Here is a 9,053-nt window from a genome sequence, read left to right on the forward strand (position 1 = left end):
GAGGCCCAACTGTCTTGCATTCAGAGAGGAAGATGGGACGATTGCATTAACTAGTAGCTTCAATGGAAATTCATTCCAGAACCTCAGGCCACTTCCAAAAAGGCTCTTTCTCCAGAATGGGAGATCTTTGCCCTTAAGGAAGAGAATTGTATTGTCCCAAAGATATTTTTTAGGGGCCCGCAAATGAAAAAAGTTTGAAAACCACTACTGTAGGGTGTTGGAGTAAATTAAGGCTTCAGTATCTGGCTAATTCCGTCTGTTCCTAGTGTATCTACTTGATGTAAGATTCATCTCTTCCAAAGATAATGTCCCTTGCAAATTTGGCCTGAGCAGCAAGTCTCCAGAAGTACCCCTTTGTCAGCAACGTCAAGCTGCAAAAGATTTAAAAAACAGCTGGCCATTCTGTCATGCTAGTCTGGACAATGGTCTGAAAGGAACATTTTCACAGGCACACTACAGATATCCATGTCCCTTTTTCTCCATTCCAGCCCCCCAGCAGTCCTATCCCCTTCTTTTGTTTCATGCTGATTTGTGAAGTTTCCATTAGCAGAAAGCACCTTTGGTATGTCAGTGTGACTATTTAGATGACACTGAAAGTTGTGGGAGGGCTTCATAAGGCAGAATGAAGGGGAAAAGAAAATTGTCTGGAATTTCATACCTTTTAACAGAGGTTTTGGTTCCCTTTGGCCACAGTAGACCCTGAGGTTATCCTGTGAATCTCATAAATATTTTTGAGTTCATTGGAGAAGTCTCATATTTTTTCCTGTCCAATTGAAGGGGTCACTCACCTACCCGAGCTTCAACAAAAGGATGAGCAATAGAGTCATACAACTTCGGCTCAGAAATGCCCTTATCCTTTCTGTCTCCTCATATGACCCCAGCTTTCTGGTTCCCCCGTCCAAGAATATTTGCTAAAATAATAAACCCATCACAGAGGCCAGCTGATATAAAAAGATAAAGACATACAGCTCATACAGGAAACTTGGAAGGGAAGAGCCTGCCATTTGGACTGCACTCCATAGGGAGTTAAACATTCAACCATCATTAACAAAAGAGAAGGAAAAAAAATACTTTCCATGTGGACTCTTTTTACCCACAACAAGAATTAAAGTCTATCCTTGAGTTAGTCAACTCTTCTGTTTTACATGACAACCTTTAGCACTTTGCTAAACTACAGCTATTTGCAGTTGTTAGTCTGAAATGCTCTTTCATCTCTGCAGTCTCATTCAAATTCTTAGTGTTGTGAAGACAGGGGCAAATTGCTATAAATAACTGAGCCTTTTAATGTCAGTTGGTGCAAATACCAGGTACTTTGAACAACCTGACCTTTCTTTCTGACCAATCTGTATTAGAAGATGGTTAATATCTTTCAGGATTTTCCATGGTTAAGGTATACATAAAAGCTGCTAACTGTATGTGTGCAGTCCAAATCCTTCCTGGCCTGTTTAATCTGGCTGTGACACTTTATTCTGTGGTTAAAAATGAAAGTAATGTCCCAGTTAATGATTTTTGATGCAACCCATTATTCTCACAGCTATTTTTAAACACCATGGAAAGCAAATCAGTCCAACACACCTATAAGACTAATATTTTAATAAACTAACAGAGACAGTGGTCGAAAACCTCAGTATTTTCCCTCTGAATTTGTGTTTTTAAATGAAACCGTGTGAGGTTACCTTTACATTCCTCTGGCTGAAGAATGCAAAGTCTAGAAAATAAACTGTTTTTGGTGTCTCCTGAAGTTCATCTTCAGCTTAAAAGGGGAAAAATAAAATATGGCTCCAATTTCTCAGTCAGCAGGCAAAGGCTGATGTAGGTTATTACTGTGCGGGTGCGACTGCATGAGACATTTACTGTGTAGCTGCCTAATTAGCCCCGCAGTAAAATGTTACCATCTACATGGGTGGTATTATTAGGATGGAGGAAGCTAATTACCTCTGCCGCAGGATAGTACTTGTAAATACAATTACTGTCCTGCGGTGGACTTCTTTACAGCAACGCACTTGTAGACACTGATGGGGCAGGTGGGACATGCGGGTGCTTCAGTGCAGGGGCTCAGCCAGCCCCTCTGCAGCACGTTGAGGCGGGTCAGAGCAGCCCCGGGCTGGCAGCCTGACCCCTAGTGCTCCCTGCCAGCCAGGGCTGCTCTGGCCCCGCTCAATGTGCTGCAGTCCTGGGCGCACGTGGAGACACAGTGCCCGCGAGAAATAAACTTCAACACAATAAGTGCCGGAATTCATTGCTTCACATTCATTGCACATGTATATGCGCCCACTGTAAAGAGTTAGATGATCATGTGATCTTCTCCCCCTTTCTTACACCAGAGGATAACAGGAGTATCAACAAGAGTATAATGAGGTATTTTATTCCTGCTTCACAAATGCTCTATTAAAAGGGTCGGAGGACCTTGTGAAAAGGGCCTCCTTCCACTACTTAAGTACATACAAGAATATGGGGTATACTGCCTAAGTAAGGGAAGCTTCATTACAGTTCATTACTTATTCACCTACACTAGAGAAGAGTGAGATTTTTTTGTTTTAAATAGAAAAATAAACTCTAGATTTGGGATCATTCTGGGTCTTGTAGGCAGCTATTCTTTTCATCCAGAAAGAGAGACCACTTGGCACCCTCCAATCGAGTCACATAAAAGTTGGACACTTCACTGCCAGGTGCACTACTTTTGAGAATTGCTGCATAGAAGATGGCCGCTCTCACCAGTTTGGAGATATTCATTAGGTAGGAAAACATTATAAATCAATAGGACTATTCATGATGTGAGGTACAATTCAACAGGAGCAAGCCTTTGCCACGCTTTGCACCCCATGGGAGAATCCCTCATGAAGGTAGCACCATCCAAGCAAAAATGTTCATTTGTTTCTACAGGACTACAAGTTTTAGTAATAAAATTCTAGGCTCTATACAAGAAGCACAAGTGCATTTTGGGTAAAATTGTAGCTCTGTTAGATTACATTTCAGATCTTCATCTGTCACTTCTGTGGTTCATTCTCTCCTGCCTCAATATCCTTTGATTTGCTATCCATTGTTGCCTGAACACAGTGTTTTTCATGAATTGCAGGAATAACATAAGAGAGTTATCTACCTCTTTAGTCAATCAAGAAAGTGACAGCCAATACATGATACTGAAGGACTTGAAACCAAGTGTATAAATACATTTTTGTAGAGAGGAAGACCAAAAAAACCCAAAAAAACAAAAACCCAGAGGAATCCCCCAAAATATATGGGCCTCCTCATGGAGCATACCCCGGGACACGGTCAGCATGAATCCTATCATAGGGTAAGCCTTGTAGGAAAAGCAAATGGCAGTTCAGAGCAATTATCTGCCCTGCCTCTCCTTTCTCCTCTTCCTCCCCAGTTTCTGTGCCCCTGCTTGAAGCATGGGGCCTGGACTTCTAGGACTAACAGAACATGTATCACTATGACTTCCTAGCAACTCTTTACATCAGCTCACATCACTGGATACAGGAAAGCAGTTTTGTGAGCTAGTTATCCTAATGATGGGGAGCACGGTAGCAAAATATGCAGCAAAAAATACTTGCCAATCAGTACGTTTGTGGATAGCTGGAAGTCACTAAATCAGTCAGGGCTGCTTGAAATGTCTGTGGAGAGATGCCCATTTTGTTTTCAGATATGGCTGATACTTGGGGCTGGTGGCCAGGGTTTTGCAAAAGTCCCTGTTGGATTTAAAAGCACCAGTCCCATGAACACAGGGGGCCACTGTCACTGCAAAGTTAATTTCTGGTATATTGTGTTGTCCCTCACTCTAGCTCTGTCCATACTATTCAAGGGCAGTTTTGCTTTTAACTTGAGTTGTCTCATCTGAGGCACTCAGGTGAGCACAATGCATCAACTACTGGTGCAACCCCACCGTAGCATGATCCAGGATTTTGATACTCAGGTTCTGCAGGTCCTTTAATGCCCTCCTGCAAAGAACAGACAAGGTCTCCCACAATCGCTGGGGGGTAATTCATAAAGGGTCTCAGTTCACGTAAGCAGTAAGAACATTGGGATGGCCCTCCAGATGTCTGAGCAGTGCCTACAAATGTGTACAGGACCAGCAGACAGCAGCTTGAATGCTATTTCTCAGCCTGGCTGGTCCTGCTCAAGCCGTGACCTGTTGTGCAGATGCCTGTGATTCTCTATACGCCCCTTAGCAGTGAATAAATGAAGTTTTCTGATCCATTCCACAAGGACTGTGTTGTTGCAAGAGCAAAACACAGAAGCAGTACCAAAGTGCACACGATGACCCCCACAGCCGGCATTAGTGGCACTCACTCAATTAAAATACAGCACCGAGAAAAGGGGAGAGTTACTGAATGTCAATTAAAACGTTTCAGTGATTTAAGTGGGCAACTTTCATGCACTTCTCTGTAACCTTACACCCATCGGTCTCCAGTTAACTGCACTGCTGTTACAGCAGCCCCTAGTCGGTGGATTTATGCAACAGCCTTGACAGTGACCTTAAAGAGAGGGATCATTAAACGATCCTCCCTGCCTGAAATTAGTAACTCTATCTGCTTCCTCTGCAGGAGGGACTGAAACAAGGATGGTGGGGGGGGAGGAGGAGGAGTTTATTGACCACCCAGAATGAAGGAAGGATCCACAGATTACTTTCTCAGACAAGTCTATCCCTGGCACATGTCCTAAGACAAGAGCAAGAGGAAACATGAAAGGAGGAAGCAGTTTAACAAAAAAAAAAAAAAAGGATACAATACCTGCAGTGAAGAATGGCTTGCTGAATATCACAGCAGCCACTATGCCAGAGCCAGCGGGTACTCTTACTCCTTGACTGACTGCATAGTGCTCTTTTACTTGGCACAGGTCCTGCTGTAAGCAATGTGTTTCTCCTGTCACTGGGTGGGAAGACAATGATTGTCTTTATCCTCATTGAGCCTCTATTGTCAAAATGTTCTGAGGGCCATAGCTCTGATTCACACAGACAGCCCCAGCAGCCAGCAGCCAGACGCAGAACCAGCGCTCGCCACACCAAAATGGAATAAAATGCTACAAGGTTACATAATGCCAGCGAACAATAAGCCAACAGAGATTTCAGCAGCTGCTCCTGTGAAATTATGGGAAAGGAGGACTTTTGTCACTTTTCTCATGGCAGGCGCGCTGCGACGTTAAGCTGAAAGCTTTTAATGGTCCCTTGACGCTGACACAGCTTGCCTCCAGATAGAGGCAGATAGGGAGGCATAACCAACTTTCAAAATATGATCTAAGTGGGTAACACACCAAATGCGTATCTTAGCTCTCCCCAATGTCGCTGAAGTCAGACATCCCATTTCAGTCCAGACCACACACTGCAAGATAATGCACATGACTAATTTTGATGACTGAATTCATATAAATAATACACCCAAATGAGCAGATGCGCTACACTATCGTCCCATCGCTCCCTTCTTTAATTAACTTCTCTTTAAGCTGGCAACTGGAAGTAGCTGATGAATAAAGTGTTGACTCTATTTATAAGATTAGGCGTGCATCCTTTCTTAACCAGAAACAGAGAGGAACTGCAGATCCAGGGAGCAGTTTTGCAAATACTATCCAAAACAATGCTGATGTTACAGCTCTGAACTAATAGGAAGCAAAGAAAGCAACAACAGGTGTAGATAAGGAGTGGGAAGAGCACAGTATTATGGTAACCACACATTGTAAATTGCTATGGGAACCAAACAGTTTTGTTCTAGACCAGTTTTGCCACCTACATAAAAAGGGAATAAGAAATAGATAACCCTACAGCTGAGTTCTGTTTCTCTGATGTCTGGCAATGTTTAAATGAACTCATGAAGAAAGTGTTGAGCAGTGAAAGACAAATGACCTTTTCCAGCTGGGAAAGGTCTTTGAATCTTAAAGCTACACCATCCGCCTTTAACACAACAGAAAGTGCACCAAAGGTGCAGGGAGGCTCAGGATTCACAAACTGAAGGTGAAGGTGATGAGGGTAGATTACAGAAGAGCTGGTGACCTTGAGAAAGTTGATCCCTAGCATTAACAGATGGCTTTCTAGAAAAATCTGCTCACAAAGAAGTCAACCGCTGCCTCTTCAGAGGAGCATGGGAAGAAAAAAGGTCTGGAGACAGCACCTGATTTGAAGGATTGACTAAAGATTGCCTGCGTTCATTAAGCTCTTTACAAAGCAATCCGTTGCAACCTACAGTCTGTGTCTGTTCTCACCGAGTGGCATCTGATCGGACTTTTTTGCTTCCCGGAGGTTCACTTTAAAATTTGGGTTTCACGCTGCGTGGATTTGCCTCCCGTCTGTCTCCACATGAGTTCAGCTGAAGCTCTGTTGAAAAAGGGGGTCCTATTTTTATTATTAAGCAAGTTATTATTTACCATTCCACAATGCCTAAAGATGGGACTTCAACCCATTTTACAGACAGTAATTAAGTCAAGCCCAACAACTTTCAATAAGGCAGGTAAGCCATGTTGCCCTCATTTTAGTGATCGAGAGCCTGGCACGGAAGGAGGTGAAGTGATCGGGTCCAGGCCACGCAGACAGCTTCTGCACTAAACTCAGAACAGAGCCAGCCTCGTTCATCTCCCAGTGCTGTGTTTTGGGCAGGAACCATCTTTCCCCTCTCATGAGTTTCACCTGGTTTCACAGTGGAACTATGCAAAACCACAAATTTCACATAGTTTCAATGCAAGACCATAAATTAGCCTGTATTTACTCAAGACGGGGCCCAGAAACACTTGAAAGGTCTGTAAACCTTAGAGGACCTTTCCGAGATCTGAGGCTGAATGTCAAGTTTTGCAAGAAAAAATGAAATCCAGGCAATTCTCTCTTGACTTCAACTTTGTAGCAAGGCTGTAGCAATGAATAGGAAAGGATGTAGAGCAGTGGTTCTCAACCTTTTTAGATTCGAGACACCCCTTGGAAATGATAGTTCTTAGCTTTCATTTGTTCCTTGACTATGGAGAAATAATAAAGCAATTCTCCTGTTGCAATGAATTCAGGTCAGGATGTTTCTGGTGCTATTGATTCTCATTGGAAATCTCTGGGTTTATCTTGTGTATCAGCACCCTTTAACAGATTTTGGGGCACCCCAGGATGCCGTGGTGTTAAGAATTGCATTAAAAGGGTCAGAGGACCTTGTGGAAAGAGCCTCCTTTCATTACTTAAGTGCATCCAAGAATATGGGGTAAACTGCCTAAGTAAGGTAAGCTTCATTACAGTTCATTATTTATTCACCTAAACTAGAGAAGAGGGAGATTTTTTGTTTTAAATAGAAAACTAAACTCCAGATTTGGGACCATTCTGGGTTTTGTAGGCCCAGAGGGTCTCTAAATCCTAATCCCAATTCATCCTTGAATCCTAAACCTTTTTCAATTTAGAGAGATCTTTTACTCAAAGTTTATTTAGCTCAAGATTTGCATTTCAGACTGCATAAAGAGTAGGCCTCAAATATCTTGTGAGCTGAGAATGACACAGACATGTTGTGAGCTATTTTCATGCCATTTGGGGCCCAAATGGCGAAAGTCTTCTCAGGTCAGTTGATTTTACAGGGTTTCCACTGTCTTGACCAGCTGAGAGCTTGCAAGATTGGTCTGGGTCACAAAATGGAAGGTTAGCACCTTGTCTTGGATCCCAGCTCTGGCATGCTAACATCTTATGACAGCTTCCCGGGATAACATTTGCAATGCTGTATTCCATGAGATTATAATCATATTAAATAAGGCTTTCCAAAAATAAACTGAGAAACCTTTGAAAAACTTACCTTCTGACGTAAACTAGTTTTGTCTTGACTGGGATGCAACAGAGCAAAATGTTACTAAAATAATATAAAAGATTCAGTGCACCAAAAAAACCCATTATTCATTTAGTGGAATGTTTCCAGAAATTAAATATGTCCATGGAAAAGAAATAGGTATATCAAAATTATAGCTGAGCTTTATTCAGATGCTTATAGGAAACAAGACACCTGCATTTAAATTGGAGCCTGTCAGCATGCGTTAAAAGACCTTGGTCCAGATCCTCAGATGATATGAATTGGCACTTCCTCGGAAATCAACAGTTATGCTATTTTCTATGAGCTACGGTTCTCACCCCGTAATTCCATCGCTGCTTGAAGAAAGAGTGCCAGAAATATGAAGCAGCAAAGGAGGAGCATATCAAGAAGGTTATGAAGAAACAGTGGAATTGTGCAAGAAACCATTTGACACAAAAATGAGAATAACTATTTGGTGAGTATACTGGGGGAAAGGGGAGGGTCAGCAGAAAACAGAGCTACTTATGAAGAGACACAACATCCTTCTGATTCAGGATCTAGAGATAATCCAGGGATGGGATACTTGCCTTGAAGGCATCTTCACGAACGGTAAAAATGGAGTGCCTTATACATCCCAGTGCACTTTATAAATGTAATAAATCAATATTCACAGGACATGTCAATCAAGATTCAATGATTCTGTAAAGTTCGCTACTGAAATGCAACTACCTATGGCGCAGAGTGAAAAGTTATTCAACGGTACACACAGCAGCACCACGCAGGAGTTTAAGACAGGAAGGGTAAAGCACTGCATCTACTGAAGCAACAGGAGGAATTTCTGGTAGGCAGACTATAATTAACCAAGTTGGATTATGGCCAGGACAGGGGATTACCACCCTTTCTATTATGAAAAGCGCTATCAGATCTTTAATGACCACAAGTAGTCAGGACCTTAGTTGTCTGTCTAATCTAAAATATGAACAATAATAGTATAGAGGGCTTATCTGAAGAGAGTCTGATCATAAGCAGAGAGGATATGCAAGACATCTTCCAGATTATAGAAAAAACGGGACTGCATGCACTGAATGAATAAATCTCCATGATAGGACGGGGGTCATTCTAGGCTACTATGTGGATTATGTAAGGAATTGGCATTGCCCCTGGCATGCCTTCACAAAGTTTTGCTTAACACTTGAATGTCACTAGGAGAATGAGAAGACAGAAAACACTGTTCCCGTTACCAGTGAAAGGAAAGAGGGAAGGATGGAGATTATAGACATGTTGAGTTTGATTTCATTTCCAGAGATAATTTTAGAAACA

At 42.3% G+C, this 9,053-nt stretch overlaps 1 long non-coding RNA gene across 2 annotated transcripts in view; it reads right to left on the reverse strand.

Moving 5' to 3' along the window:
- The window catches only part of LOC112551950, a 116,227-nt gene extending 111,173 nt beyond the window's left edge, over positions 1–5,054 (reverse strand). For both annotated transcript variants that reach the window (XR_003096293.1, XR_003096292.1), the window contains exon 1: positions 4,734–5,054. This is a non-coding gene — a long non-coding RNA (uncharacterized LOC112551950). The remainder of the gene's footprint in view (positions 1–4,733) is intronic.
- Positions 5,055–9,053: the final 3,999 nt, after the last annotated feature.

The sequence above is a fragment of the Alligator sinensis genome, unplaced genomic scaffold (assembly GCF_000455745.1).
Source record: "Alligator sinensis unplaced genomic scaffold, ASM45574v1 scaffold1084_1, whole genome shotgun sequence".
NCBI classification, from domain to species: Eukaryota; Metazoa; Chordata; order Crocodylia; family Alligatoridae; genus Alligator; species Alligator sinensis.